The sequence below is a fragment of the Alligator mississippiensis genome, chromosome 1 (assembly GCF_030867095.1).
Source record: "Alligator mississippiensis isolate rAllMis1 chromosome 1, rAllMis1, whole genome shotgun sequence".
Classification (NCBI taxonomy): Eukaryota; Metazoa; Chordata; order Crocodylia; family Alligatoridae; genus Alligator; species Alligator mississippiensis.
In genome coordinates, this window is record NC_081824.1 from 140,616,875 (window position 1) to 140,633,491 (window position 16,617).

Sequence of the window (16,617 nt, forward strand, 5' to 3'; positions counted from 1 at the left end):
TTAACTACATTAGCACTATTTTATATACAAGGGAAATGTTAATAAACTCATGTGTTGCACAGTAGTAGTATCTGCTGGAGCAATTAAGGAAAGCAGCATAGTCACTGTTTTGATAGGCAGAATACGAGCACAACCCTGTCGCCACTTATTTACTTTTCATTAGCAACCATTCATTTCCTGTGTTATTTTCTGATGATATCAAACAAAATTTACAGCTTAAATATAAAGGACATTTGTTCACTTCATTCTCATATAAATGGTAATAGGAAGTGGCAAGTAGAAATAGGCACAAATAAGAAGTATGAATTACAAACTGCATGCACAGTAGCTTGTGCCATATGCAGTTCTGTTTTGGTATGCAGAAGTCTTCCATAGTTAGGACTGCAAACAATTTGTAGCTTCCCATAATCTTTCCTGATTCTCACAGCTCCATTTTCTAAATTCTTTCAGATTTAGACCATGGGTTTATGAGGGGGACCCTACCCATTTTCAGGTTAGGGTATGAATATTTCATGCACACACTTACAGATGTATTAAGGGCAGAAAGGGCTGTTATTATCCTCTAGTATGACCTGCATAACACAAGTCATAGAACCCAGTGCACTAATTTCTGCATCAAAACTATGAATTACCAGTAAGTACCTGATCACATCCCATTGCTCCCTGTGACAGGACTTTCTTCTCAGTGGGACCAAGGGAGGAAGAGGACAAGTGCAAGGACTGCAGGGGGGGAGGCCGCTTCTTTGTCAGAATGACTAGGTGCTGAGCTCTTCTGAAAACATTGGACATTTTTTGTACCCTAGAGTCAGCATGAATACGTATCACTCCAAAACAGACAGAATTGCTAGGGTGCATGAAGAAATGTTTCCAGATGTGAGGGATCACTCAGTGAAGACACTAAAACATTGTAAAATCTTAAGAGATTACAGGATCCTTGAGAACCAGGTATAAGTCAAAGTGTCCTATAGACAGTTCCTTGTGAAAAATGCAGCTCATATTCCAGAAAAGGCAACAAGAACATTAGAGCTAATCAAAGAATGAAGGATTTGGGTAAACAAAATAGATCAATTCTAACTTGAACCCCCAAATGAAGTTCCATTCTGCATATATGAACTCTAAATATGGCCCATATAGTATATACTATTACATCTTCACAATGAGTTGCTTTGTAGCAAAGAAAACGATGCTGATACTTTCAGAAGTTAGGGAGGTCAAAAGTGTTAGAAAATTGTCACACTCATCCAGAGGTCAGTGAATGAACATCAAAGTTGCTATAAATTAAAAATCCTGTTCTCAGTCCTAGACTGGAAGAACCTTGTTACTAAGTTAAGACTATTCATCTCAATATACAAGTCTAAATAACCTGTTTTCTGGTGCAGCCGTTACAGGCTCATTTACATCAGGAACAGAGCTATGGCCAACCCAACACATTTCTCTGGATATTATTCTGTATTTTCAGTATGTGTATGACTGATAACATTCATCATTTTTTATTTTGAAATAAAGCAGTAAATAGAACTGGCAGTTGTTTAATATAACATACAGGAAATGAGACCATGGCTTTTAGTAAAGGGAAATGCTTAAACTTTATATTCCCTATGGATGTCACCAACAGGAATTGGGATTTCATCAGCACAGCTGCTAGGCTTTTAATGACATATGGGAGGAATCTTTTTGATGAACATTCTTATAGCACTGCTTCTCTTGCCTTCCACATTTTTCCTGCTATCATGACTTTAAGTATGAATATAGTTTGATGGGCAATGTGAATTATTTCTGATATGCTGTCTATGCTTGTGTTAGCAATCTAATTTGAATCTCTAAAATTAGCATTGACTTAAATCTACTATTCACTGAAGATCAGCAACATTGCAAGATATAATTTTGATGCATGTGCTAGTTTTGCGATTGATGTTTTAGTCTAAAATCTATTCTTTCACATCCAGCAGAATGTAAATTTAGCCTGTTACACATGGTACAGATTAGGAAAAGGATGATTTCCTGATTCTATTGTTACAGTATAGATTGGGGGAAGAAAAATATTTGAAATGAAAATTGAAGCAAGAAGCTAGTCATGTAATTATGAAACTTTTATTTCACATAATAAACATGAATGTTATTGCATATGCTTATTAACATATTAGATAAATGGATGTGATGCCAAAGACACAAAGGCACCATAATAAATCTCTATGCTGTCTTATATTTAATCTTCCTGTTGGAGTATGAATATGCTTACATCTGCGAATATATTCATTATGGCTGTCTAATCTAAAGCTAAACAAAAGGCCTCTGTACTGAAATATTCACTACAATTTAGGAATAATTGTTTTGAGGAATAAGAGCCTTGTTACACAGTAATTTTGGGTGACTCCTGGAGCTTTTAACACCTGGATTGTCTGCACATTAACACCTGAAACTCTTTTTAAGCACTCCTTACACAGCTCAAAGTTATGCCACTCCAGGTGTAGCCACTTTAAATTTAGTGTAAACACCCCACCCACCTCAACTCGCTTCCCGGCCCAGATCAACTGTCCACACTTCTCTCCCTAGGACCCCAGATCCTGGCTCATTCTCCCCTTTCCCCCCTTTTTACTTGTGGCTGCACCTTCTGTATGTCCACAGGGAGCAGGCAGGGAAGGGTTAACCTGCCTTCCCAGTCCCTGCTGCTACTGGTCTCTTGGCAGGCTGAGACTTGGCTGGTCAACTACAGGTAGGCAGACAGGTTAACTCTTCCCTGCCTGTTCCCCTGGGACAAACAACATGGGCAGCCACAAGTAGGCAGGGGTGGGGGACGACTGGGTGAGCAAGTGCAAGAGGGAAGCCTGGAACGGGAGTGGGGCAATTCAGTCCTCCAGGTCCCTACTGGCCTGAAGTGTGGCTGCTGCAAACTTGAGGTAAACTAACACTGATCAACATTTGTGCTGCACACAGAGAAGGTATAACAAAGCCCTGTTTCAAATAACCTGGGGAAGATACAGTTTGAGAATTTTATTTTGTTAATAAAATATCCATTTCAAGCTGTGCAAATTACCATCTCTCAGTAGATGTTTTACACTATAAGAGAGTAAGAACCAGACATGCGGCTTTCCATTTTAAGAGTCTCTGTTTTTCCATGAGGATGTTTTAGGGTACCTGGCAGCAATCCACATTAATGGATATGATAGGTTAATTTTTCTTCCTTTTGGCTTTCTAAGGGGAAAAAAGGACTGGAAAAGCAAGCTGCAGTTTTGTGGACTACAAACAGAAGCATTAGTTTTCTATAATCCACATACAAACACTTCTCAAATTCATTTACTAACTGAAGTAGCGAGGTAGGTATTGTGTAAATTCTTGTGATAACCTTCCCTGTTGACAAAGACCTTGGTGAGTGTAATGAAGGAAATGGATAGTGAACTTGTGGCATTTAGCAGAAAAGAAAAGTGGGCTGGAAATGATTTTCATTGCTTATGCTAGATCTTGGAGAATAGGGTTCAGTGATGTTAAAACTAATGATTTAATTTAGCAGTACCGTTCTAACTGGTCACTGGCAATTGATATGCCATTGGTTCAAACCATTTCATGTAAAAGTATTTGTAAGATGACAGATTTTCCGTTAAAAGTAAAAAAAAGTCAAAGACCTAGGTTAGGCCATCACGGCTACAGCCAAAACCCCCAAATACATAGGTTATACATTCTTATTTTATGTGTCTTTCATAAGTGCTTCTTGGAATTAAAGAGGGGACAGTGTACAAAAAGATATTTATACTGCACTGAAAGGAAACGATTACTAATATAGGCAAATTATGATATAAAACCTGTATAATTTCATATATGAAGGTGAGACAGAAAATATGTCATGATGATTCTAATGGAACATGTTACCCATGTGTTTTTTATTATGATTTTTATATATTATTTTGATATTTCATTAACCAAATATATATTAGCCTGCTTGACTGTCGCGCAAACAAAAGACACCAGTGACAAAGTAAAACATTCTAAAAGCCATACACTGGCAGGTCTTTCAAAGATATGAAAACTGAAATGTTGGAAAAACTAGCAAGTAGCTATAAAAATTTGCAAACCAAATAATAGCTCAGCATGTGAACATTACACACCTGCTAAACATAAACATAATTGCAGTATTAGCATTCATATTAAACAGTGGAGTAGAAAAGTCCATCTATGTTTCTGAGGGTGGGAAGAAGTGCTGTTTTAAACTTTACAATAGTCCATCTGTTTGAGAGATGACTGCATATGTTCCGTTCTTATGCAAAAAAGATATCACCCAAAAAATCTGTGCCTCTATGCAAACAGCAAAAGTCATAGTGATATCATACAAAAGGTGTCATAAACACATCAGTCTGCCAGATCTTAGAAGAGGAAGATGTCCTATTGGCAATAGAGGCACCCAAATTTGCTAAGAATTCAACTATCAGAATTATATACCACTGAATGGCCTCCCACTCAAATCCCTTGTATCTTATGTTAATAAGCAAACAAATGCCAAGGCCAGATTCTGAAAATATAACATTTATCTTTGTGGATAATATAATTTTTCTGGGAACAGTTAGTATCTCATCCCTTGATCCTTCATCCATGAAGAGTTGTTTAATTTCCCTAAATTCTTATTCTATAGAATTCATATCAGAGAAAAAGATAATACCACTCCCTTCATGGAGCAGTTTTTTTTTTAATTATTCTTATTCTTGCCAATGTTTAATGCTCACTCACAGCCCTTGGCATTGGTCAGTGTGACAATACAAAGTCTAGCCTTTCTCTTCTGCTGCCTAATTTCATTATGGCATAAAAAGAAGGAATAATTTCTCTGTACAAAGTGTTTCTCTCTAGCATTTAGGATATGTACATCCTTTTGAGAATTAATTTTCCCATAAAAGTAATCAGATGATTCATCTACTAGTATCCTAATAATGCTTACATGCTAACCATTAAATTTTGAGCAGTTCAGCATTTCTCTCATCACATAAAAATTTCTTTTAATCTCTGAGTTAGATGAGCAGCAGTCTCCACTAAATCAGTTGCACAGTCCTATAGCTTGTTGTCTGCAGTCTATAGTCACTGTTAGCCTCATCCAGTCCATTCATTTAAATTGGTTATTCTAAATGACATTGCCTCTAACTTCTCTTCCACTAGTGTCAAGAAAGCTTGTAAACTCACCTCTCGAAGGAGCAGTTCCTTCTTTGGTTTCTTTATAGAGCTATCTTTATCCACCATTGACATCTGTGAGAGCACTGCCTGAGAAAGAGTCAAAGATGGCCTCTGGGGAACTGGAATTGAGGTTGAAGGTCTCACATTAAAAAAGTCATTTATTTCTGGTTTGGTTTTGCTCTTAGGCATTATTCACAGCTTTCTTCTCTCTTCAAACAAAAAGGAGCAGTAGCCCCACTAAAAGAAGAAAATCTAAAGTTACTGAATGTGCTTAGATTTAGTAAATATTAACTTTGGCTCTCAGAGTCGATGTACAGCATGTCTTTTAAGTCAGACAGGCTCCGCCTCTTACTACTACCCTGTATTCCTTTATTTTCTCCATTTCCCTTTTACCATGCAATATACTCTTAATACTAGTTTCTTTCCTGGCATCTAGCTTCATAGTTCTCTTTTTTTCCTTTGAGTTAGGTATGACAGGGGGCCTTCCCAGGGCTAGATCACAAATTAGCCCACCCACCTGCCTAGGGCGGTCTATGCTGACTCGCCTGCCGTGACTTGAATGTTTTCATAATATATTAAGCGGGAGGCTGCCCATTCACTACCCCAATGCCAGGGGGCACTATCTACAGCTCTGAACCTTCCCTACACGATGGCCCATGCCTCACAGATGGCATCCAGGCTATTATTGCTCCCTGGCTTCAGGCCAAGGCAAACTCAATCCACCATTGGACCTCATACACGCTCGGACTCCACTCTGCCCCCCTCACAGGGGCATCTCGCATACCGCCCATTACTGGGCCACTCTCTACTGCCTTGTTTCACTGAGTGACCCCTGTTCAGCCATCAGGCTTCACTACTTGTACTCTGGTAGGACACATTCAGCCCTTCAGATCCCATGAGTTCACCTACTCTACCTGACCTTATTCCAATTAATGGGCTGAGTTCTCGAGCCCCTCACTGGGCAACTTGATACCACCTCCATGGGGGTTGGCCCATGTACTGTTCTTTAGGCAGCCCTTGCTACCCTACTCAGTAACCCCTGGTGCAGCCCTTCAGGCCTCCCTCAGTGGCCCTACTCTGCTCCCGACACACACTTCAAGTGCCCCTTTTTCACCCTACGCTGTGCAGGCCCACACACTGATACTACTTGCTCTGGTGTCTCCGAGGTCTCACACCCTTACTGGGCTCAGCTGCTCCTTCAAAGCATGCCTGGCCCCTACCAGAACTCCCTACACTACCCACCAGATGGTGGGGGCTGGGGTTAAGGTGCCTCTATCTGCCTTTCACCAGGGTGGTAACTGGCAACTACTAGGGACTTCTTTAAGAGAGACTACTTGCCATCCTTGAGCTGGATTTTCTGATGTAATATTCTGTAAAAAATATTGCCTCTCACTTATGAAACAATTGTATCTTCACCCCACTTGAATTGAAAGAAACAATTAAAATCCAGGGAAGTAAGAATCCATGTGTAACTAAAGTTATTTGAGGTATTTCTGGAATGCTTGTGTCATGTTGATAGGGGAAGGATGATTTTTAAAATATAAAATAGATTCTAGTGGCAAAGAGAGAATTTCATAAAGAGCTTCCCTTTTCACCCAGGTAGTAAAACCCAGAAACACTTACTTTACAGTTTGTGCTGTTATTTTCAAGAGTTTCAATCTTACAGTGTAACCTGGTATTACAGTATCTTTTATCAGAGCACAAGAAAGCACTTTTAAAACTATTAACCTCTGTTTGAATTCCCTGGGCGCTGTCACTTACAGTTTTAATATCACCTTAAAGTACTACAATTTTTTCTTCTAAACTAGCTAACAGAGTCAATCTCTTACTACATTTTCCCTCCGGTAATCCTGTAGGGTCAAATAGTTGTTCCTGTACAGACCCAAGGTATTCATCCTGTGTACAGGGAAGATCTGGATGGATCCAGAAGGACTTTCCAGGCCAGTTTTGTAGACTACTTACAGACAATCAAAAAGCCTGAGGCCGAATCGATTCAATCTTCACATGTTAGTCTAAGCTGCATAGATTGAACCAAACAGACATTCACTTTTGTTTCCAGAAATGTAGCCACATACCTGCAGTGGCCCAGGCCAGGAGCTGGGAGGTACTAGAGCATACACCTCCCTGTTCAGCTGGAGCAGACAGCTTGGGCCAAGGCTAGCCTGCCTACCCTGTGAGGGAGGGCTACGGGGAGACTGTGAGCTAACTCGAAAGTGGAGGCAATCTGGGGCAGTAAACTGATTTAATGTAAATCAGTTAAGTCTGATACTACATCTATCCAGGGTTATCTTAAACCAGTTTCAGCCATTGTGAAAGCAGTTTGTGCACGCTGAACTTCTGTTGTGTTACAATTTGAACCAGTTTCTGATCACTTATACTGATTTAGGTGTAATTTCTGTCCCAAGCTTTAGAGTCCCCCTCTACATGTTACAGGTATCATGCAGTTTAACTGGTTAATTGTGCAGTTACCTTGAGACCAGCTATATGTGTAAAGTAGGTATCACACGATAAAAAGCTCTAACTAGCAATAAGGTTAGACCTCAAAAATGTATACTAACTCTATAGATGGTTGTTGTAAAGCTTTGAGTTGTATGTTTCAGCTGACAGGGCTCCTAACCATAGAGGTGCAACCCCCAAGCCCTGGGGATCCTTGCTGCCCTGCTTAACTTCAAGAAAAAAAACTGCTACCCACCCATGTGTACAGGATTGACTGGGATCAGCTGCTGTAGTTTAATCTGTGACAGTTAATAATTGTTGTATAACTATAAGCCATGAATTCAGATTCTCTAAAAGAAAATAGAAATGTCATTTTTGGTGCATTTTAGTGATTTTGAATATCTCACCTTCAGTGATTGCTGATGTGAGCCAGCAGTGTGATGTGGCAAAAAATCAACTGTGATGCAGTTCTTGGCTTGCATTAATAGAAACATTGTATACCAGATTTGAGAAGTGATATCATCACTTTGCTTGTTATTCAGTAGGTCTCAGCTGAACTACTGTGCCCAGTTTTGGGTACTGGATTTTAAGAAAGATGTAGAGAAACTGGACAAGATCCAGAGCTATGACGATGACAAAAAGCTTGGAATGTAAGCTATATGAGGAAAGACTAAAAGGATTGAATAGATACATTTAGTCTGATAAAAGGAGATTAAGGGGTGGGTGGGGGTCGGGGGGGGAAGACATGATAATAATTTCCAAATATTTGAAAGGTTGCCAAAGAAAGGAAGTTGTTCTCAGTTTCCACACATGGCAGGACAAAGCAAAACAGATTTGCATCATTAGGAAAAACTTCTTAACTGTAACAGCATGTTGCCTAGGGAAGTCATGGAATCTTCTTTACTGTAGGTTTTCAGAAAGAGGCTGTTTAGGTATCTATCTGGACTGGTTTAGGAACAGCAAGTCCTGCATCCGTGTGGATTCTTTCCAATACTATGATTCTATTATATGCTTAAATCTTGGTAAGATTAAAACTTTGCTTTTCTCACTATTTTTATGGAACTAGCAAATAAACTGTGATATTCCTGACCCAACGAGTTTAGGCAGTCATGAGCAGAGCTGTGTGAGAAAAGTTTGTTTCATTTGCTAAATCAAAAATGTTTCCATTTAAGATAGATGTGAAATGCAAAACAAGGGAAATGAAGGGCTAGGTTTAATCACCATGTTCAAAATGGAGGAAGATTAAAAAAGTGTTGCTACCACCATCATTTCATGTTTGTTGCCCAAGGGTGCAGAGGTCAGAATATTCACCCAAAATGTAGGTAATTCATGTTCAGCTTCTCTTTTCCATCCTAAGCAGCACCTCCCAACCAGCATTGTATTTTTAACAGTGTTCTGTTTGTATCAAATATTTCATTTGTTTATTCACAGGAGCAGGTATTGGAAACCAGGTGAACTACAAACCAGCTGAGTGTCCTTACCCCAAAACTATATAGTCCCTCAAATTGTCTGTCTTTTTGGCTCAGTGGTTACTCTTCAAAGAGGTGGGAGTTGTGGGTCCAAATCTCTTCAGAAAGAGAAGGGAATTGAACCTGGACTTCCCATATTGGTGGCAAGTACTTTAACTATGGGGGTCCTGAGTAAAAGATATCTACCATCTCCTTGCCAGTTTTGTGCATCTAACTTTCCCAGAGTTTTTTCAGCTAAAGTAGATGGCAAATTTGATCCAGAATTATAAACTGTTTCAAACCAATCAAAATGGTATTTTCCAGCCAATAAACTATTTGCCAAAAATATTCAGCCAGCCTTGCTGCTGATAAAGTTCATGTAGTGAGTGATATCCAGGGGTCCTGGTTGGATAAAAAAAATTGCAAATTCTCTTATAAAAATCACACTGATTAAAAAGTCCAAAATCCATGATTAAAATGAAAGGCCGCTATATATATAGGTATCAGTTGAACACAATGCTTTATTGATATATTTACAGTTTTAAACCCATTTGGAAGCTTACCAGTTCCTCAATCACTATAATAAAATGAATTCAAAATACCTATATATTTTGGCATTTGATATTGGGTTTTGCATCATGGAAAATCAGAGCTCCTGCTGAGACCACTCTCTACACCCCAGGGAATTATGTGCAGAAAAATTCATCATTGTGCAAAATTACTTTTTTCTTTTTACAAGTGAAACTAAATATAACACTATTTGAACCTCCTTTAGAACTATATGCAGGTACTTCGTATGGGAGGGAGTGGGTGTGCGGCACTTGTGTGGGAGGATTTGTGAAAGTGTGTGGGGGGGTTGTGGGGGGGTATGGGGTTTATGGGGGAGAGTTGTGAATGGGTGTGGGGTTTGTGGCTGGATGTGAGGGATAGGGTTTGTGGCCAGATGTGGGGGGTTGTGTAGGGGTGTGGGGTGTGTGGGGGGGTCTGGGGAATGTGGGTATGGGACTATGTGGGGTTTGTGGGGGATCTGTGAAGGAGTGTGGGGGGTGTGAGTGAGTGTGTGGGGTTTGTGGGTGGGTATAGGGTTTGTAGTGCACAGCCCCCACCACCAGTGGCTCAGCAGCGGCAGGAAGTAGACCCTTGGGGCACTTATGGCCATGGCAGGCAGAGTCCCCAGTGGCACACACCTCTGGCTGAGCCCCAGGGCCTGCACATGCCGGCATGGAGCCAGCCCAGCCCACTGGCCTGTGCCTTCAGACCAGACTGGGCTGGCTCTGTGCCAGCATGTGTGGATTGTGGCACTGCAGATGGAAGCCACGCACCATTAGGCTGGGTGGACTCTGTGCCTCCATGTGAGGCTTGCCACTGGAGTGCTGGAAGCCCCTTGTGGAGGCACAGAGCTGGCCAGCCCAGCTGGATGGTGCATGGACTGGGAGCCGTGTGCCATCTGGCCAGGCGGGCTCTTTGCCTCCACGTGGGGCTTCCAGCACTCCAGCGGGAAGCTGCACATGGAGGCAAGCAGGAACCCACCCAGCTCAATGATGTGCAACTCTGTGCCCCCATGTGCAACTTTCCATCTAGCCCAGTGGTGCGCAGCTCGTGGTCCACACACCATTGGGCTGGGGCAGCCGTTCACATGCAGCTTCCTACAGACACCTCCCTCAGCCCACACCCACACACCACCACACCATCACCCTGAACCCACCTGCCCTGCTGACTCTTCCCACAGCCCCCACTCCCCCAGCCCTGGCAGTTACCTGCACCCATCCCACAGGGCACCCACAGCCCTGCCAATGTCCCCCATCCCTGACCTGCAGCCCCCCAGCACCACCAGAAGAGTCCCCCACCTGGCCTCCAGGCCCCTGCAAGCCTCACTTTCCTCAAAGGCTCCAGGAGGGAAAGTGAGCCTCAGCCAAGCCCTGGCTGACTGAGAATTGTAGGCCCTGCTCCTTCCCCCTCTCCTTCCTGCTCAGGACAGGGCTTAGGGTTTGTCACCCTTTTTGCAAGAAGCTCTTGCAGGCTGGAACTCTGCCAGCCTGCAGACAGCTCTTTGCAAAAATGGAGAATCAATAGGGATCTCTGTTACAATGAAAAATCCAGTTTTTGCTCTGTTAAAAGAGAAAATCCATGGGGGTTTTTTTCCATTTTTCCATGGGAAATGGAAAACCCAGATCCCTGGTGATATCTGATAGACACCATTAGTATTTCATTTCCAATGACTGTTTGCAAGTAGTTTTGCTCCATTATTTACTGTTCTTATTTAATTAGTTTGTTTGGTAATAATCAGAGGCACCAAGTATGTGGGGGCCTGAGGGCCCTGGCCCCACTTGGGAACATGGCCATCATCTGAAATGTGTAAAACTTTCCACATGTCCATCATCTTAGCCTCCCCCTAACGCCCTCAGGAAAAATAAAAGTTGGTGCCTGTGGCTTAACTTCAATGCCTATAGTACACTGTTGTAGACTCTTTTTGGAAGAGTTTTGAAACACTTTGAAAGAGTTTTGAAAAAGTCTTTTAAATGTTTCCTTTGCCTACTGTATATTCTTTCTCCATCTAAGTGCATACATACGTGCTTCTCATACATTTGTAAGGCATGAAAATAATGAAATCTTTCTCCACATTGCTGGAATTTCAATAGAACTAGCCCCTCCAATATCAAACCAGGGCTATTTTATCTTACCATTTTAACAAAATAGGATGGAATTCAGTTTCTCTTTGTGCACCTAAATGACAGTTTCCTAACCATGTACCTGGGTGCTTTGGACCTACCTATATGCTGCAAGACTAGAAGTGTGCACGTATACTGAGCATGCACAGTAGGCTATGTCCTGGATGTGTACAGAGGCATATACATGACCAAGTACCTGAGCGCAAGTCCAGGAAAATGCCAGAGTAGAGGAAAGAAAGGGCCTCTCATTTTTAGCCCCATTATCTGAATGGTTAGGACACTTTCCCATACAGCTGGAGACTAAGGGCTCCTATACATGTATGCAGAGCCTGCTGTGACACTCTGGAAATCCAGTGTGTTGGAGCAGACTCGATTAATTGCGTCTGCTGGAGCATGGAAATTAACATGCTCTGGCAGCCTTCTACGTCACTTGAATCAACATCTCAGCGCATCTCCACGCTGAAAAAAATTGTGGTGGGGCACTTTGAAATAAAACACATTCATTGAGCTTTATTTCAAAGCGCCCCACCACCATTTTTTCAGTACGGGGACGCAGAGGTGCTTTTAATTAGCATGGCTCACTAATTGAAGTGGCCACGTCCCACAACACATTTAAAATGACCTAAAACTCTAGGCCTGACCATGCCAGAAGAGGATTTGAACCCATATTTGTTTCATTTTCTAGCAGTGCTCTAGTCACTAGGCCACAAGTTATGCATGATGAAATACTTTTTTTCAGTATCCTCTTTGAAGCTGAGCCACTGAACTTTGCATTTAATAGTCATTGCATAAAGTGTACAGAGATTAGTATAGTAGGGAAGTTTCTGCCCCAGAGGAACCAAGGGACCAAACTAGGACCTAGGCCAACATACATCTCACTAAGTCACACACTGCCTAACTTGCTCTTTTCCTCATAGTAGTGCTGGAAGTTATAGAGAGACAGCAGACTGAAGGAGTTAGCTGGGAATTGGGAGATGGTGCCTCAGTTAGAGAGCTGTTAACCAGCCAGTTACTTAGTAAAGAGACTAAGACTTGTCTGCTGCTTCACAAATAAAACGTGCTTTTTAGTTCTTATCCACATATGTCTGTGTATATTGAACCCAGAGATAACTGCATTCCTGGTCTGGCAAATCTTTGTCTCTTGGTTGCCCAGAGGAGCAACTTCAACAATAAGGATGGAGAGGGCACATAGTAATGCTTAACCTGTGGCCTGGTGGTTAGAGCTGCAGACCAGCTTGACTAATTTGTTTTTGCCTGTGCATGCTCAAGTCAGTTACACATGCACTCCCATGTTCTCCTTATAGGAGAACTAAAATTGCAATCTGCACATAAAGCCAAAAATGCCACTTAGATAGCTAGGAAGCTGCCATTTGCATGTATAAAGGAAAACAGAAATCCACCTATAGTAACCAAAGATACCTGAGATAGGAACTGACATTTCATGTTTTATTGCAGCAAGCTCATGTCTCTGCATTGTCCAGGAATATAGCACTGTTGATTATTTTTTTCCACATAGATATGCAGATGAACAAAAGAAGAGTTTATACTCTAGACATGTGACTTCATATATCCATATTGGTGACAAAGATTAATGAGGAGTTTTATAAATCAAATATACTCTCTCCTTTCATTGAGTCCTTGATCAAATACAATGGATCTGGTCTGGGAACCTTTATTCACATTAGCAGTCTTTAAACACAAGAGTTCGTTGTACCAGATTGCAGTCAGTGGATGCATCTACACATGCACTTTACTGCAGAGTTGACTAATTAGCTCAGCAGTAAAATGTCATTGTCTACATGTGCACCAGTATTAGGGTGCAGTAAATTAACTAATTCTGCTGTAGGATAATACTGTCGGGAACAGTACTGTCTTATGGCAGAGTAATTGTGTGTGCTGAAACTTATATGTAGATGGTGAGAGGGGCTGGCTGGGCACGAGGGTGCTAAAGTGCAGGGGCTGCCTACCAGCTAGCCCTGCCCTTCATGCCCCATCCAGCCCTTCCACCACCCATCGCCCAGGTCCCTTGCCAGCCCAGGGCTGCTCTGCCCCAGTTCAAACTGCTGCAGTCCTGGGCGCAAGTATAGGCACTGCACTCAGGAGCTGCTGAATCTGGCATAAACTGTCAAAACTTTCTGAAAGTCTTTGAACCTCTGCTCCCAGCTCTCTGCAATGCTGTGTCTCTTGTTCTTACTGATCGTAGGCAGCGTAGACCACTCACAGCTTCAAATACATTGTGAAAGGCTTCATCAGCTACAGTAGTAGAAAATGAAAAAGTCTCTCAGAATAGTAGAAGGGTAGGTAAACACTGCAAGTATCCAAAATGGAACTAAATATGTCTTTCTTCGTTACAAAAAAAGAACAAATGCCTCCAGCTATCATGAACTTTTCCAGACTATCCCACATTAATGCTGTGCCAGAGTTTATTGCATCGCGTTAACAGCTCGTGTAGATGCGCCTAATCGGTTTAAGGTGTAAAGGATCATCCCCCAAGTTGTTCAGTTTTGGCTGATACTTAACATGAAATTCAGTGTATGAGATACTAATGGTCAAGTCCACATTTTCCAAGATAATCTGGCTAAACTCACCCCAGCCACGAGAGTACAAATTTATTTAGCTATCCCAACAATGGATACTATGACATACCAGTGAAAAGAAAATCATTTCACAGAGAGAACAGGTGATATTGATGTTGAGCATGTGATATTTAAGTTTTTGCCAATAGCAGGGAGCAGCCTACAAAGCTAAAATGACTAAAACAAGCTGGAACAATAGTAGACAACAAAACAGGTATACAAAAAACCCAGGCAGGTTTGGGCTTCAAAGAAAAGCATATCATGGGGCAGAGAGGTAATAGATCTTTTATGTGTGGGTCAGATATGGCTGGATTTGGGATACTTCATTCAGTTCTAGACATTACATTTAAAAAATGTGGACAATTCAAGACAGAAGTGTGTGTGTGTGTGTGTGTGTGTGTGTGTAAGGGACTAAAGGGATTGGCTTATGTAACGAGACTAAAAGAGCTAATAACTTTTGCTAAAGCAGGACACATATTTACAAGTATTTGAAAGCTATAAACATCAAAGAAAGAGAGAAATTAGGTAGACCCATACCAAGGGACAGTAGCTATGAGTAATGAGATGACACTTAAAATGGGAAATTTTAGGCTAAATATAAGGAAATATATCTCGATGTTGTGATATAGCAAGCTGTGGAAAAATCTTCTGAAGGGAGAGGTAGAAGCCTCATCACTTGCAACTTTTAAAACTAGACAAGATAAACATTGGAAAATGTACCCTAGGGAACAGTTATGTCTCAGCAAGGAGATGGATTTGACAATCTAATAGGTCTATCTCTATCTCTAGTTTCTTTTATTCTATTTTTATGTAAAAATAAAGATGCTTAGTCAATTGCTAAAAAAGATTATTTTCATCTTCATCAACCTGATACGATATTTTAAAAAATCTCTAATAACATCATATTAATTCAGCAGCAACAATATCTTAGGAGAAAAATCAAAAGAAAGGATTGTTTCTTGTTTCTGCTGACCAGTAAATCTTCAAGCAGTATGTGAGCTTAAAAGACATCCAGTGCACATGAGGAGCAGGGTAAATTTATAAGAAGCCTGGTGCCAATGTATTTACTCAAAACTTAAGTATTTCAGGCAGAAGGACTGCACCCTGGTGCAAGTTTCTAGAACTTGCACCTGTTCCAAGCACATTTGCTCATGGGGATTTTCCTCAAACAAAAGGATGCATTCAGGAACTGATACATAGATCATGTGGGATGAAGTGCTGGCAGAGGGAGGGAGGGTTGTTTTAAACTTTATTTATTTTTTTATTGGAGCAAGAAAAGGAAATAAGATAACACGTCATGTTGGCCTGTCTACTGCTTTGTCCAAGAAGGAAAACCAATAGTGCATATCACACCAAATCAGTAAGATTAATTTATTGTATTGTCACAGTTACTCTATTTATACACCAAAAACTACTGCTAAAAAAGAATTAAAGTGCTGTAGATTGAACTAGTGTAAGGTCACAAATTTTCCATATCATAATCTGCTGTCTCTTGAAAACAGAGTCCCTATAGAAATCATGGCATAAAATTGATTATGCTATTAAAATTAATAGGGTATTGCTGTATGTTTTGCTTAGTACTCTAAGCCAATTAATTAGGAAAAGCTAGCTGGTGCCAGCAACTATTATCCTCCTTGACATCAAGTGGGGGATACTTGATTTATATTCCTTCAGGTTTTACTTATTTCTAGTTGAAGACAAATGCACTTTAAATGCAGTTAAAATTCCTGCTGGCCTCCAAGTGATCAGAAAGATGAAGTAAATACCACAGATGCCATAAAGAACAGCTGTGGAAGCTAGTGTTTCCATATCTTTTATGTAAGATCCTGATAAAATTTCCCTACTGGTTGATGGTATAAAGATAATTTCCATTACCATTATACGCTGGCACCATGTTTTTATCCTACACTGGAATTTAATTGAACTCCATCCAGCTTATAACACAACTAATGTTTTCATTTTATCTTCTTTAGAGAAGTTAGCTCTGTAGCTGCTAAGGACTGTAATTACTATACCACTCAAGGCTGCTGTGGGTTGCTAAAGGGTTCCTTGTCCCACAATTGATGACAGTATTTCTCAACCTGTTACAGACTCTGCCTTGCAACCTGGGTGGTACCGCGGGATCATCTGCAACTCCACTTGACGTCAGTTGGAGCACAACACCTGGCAATGTCAGGGGTTTTTTTACTGCAGCAGACTCCTAGTAATGTGGTACTATTAAACATAATTGCAGACAGAAGCAAACATAATGTAGCAGATGTGGTGAAAATTTTTAAAAATATTTAAAAATTTTGAATGTTTTTACTTTTACAATTCAGCATTTTTGATGGGACCCAA

The 16,617-nt window shown here is 40.9% G+C and overlaps 1 protein-coding gene across 4 annotated transcripts in view; it reads left to right on the forward strand.

Moving 5' to 3' along the window:
* PACRG (parkin coregulated) overlaps nt 1-16,617 on the forward strand; it is a 530,362-nt gene that overhangs the window by 451,482 nt on the left and 62,263 nt on the right. The window lies entirely within an intron of this gene.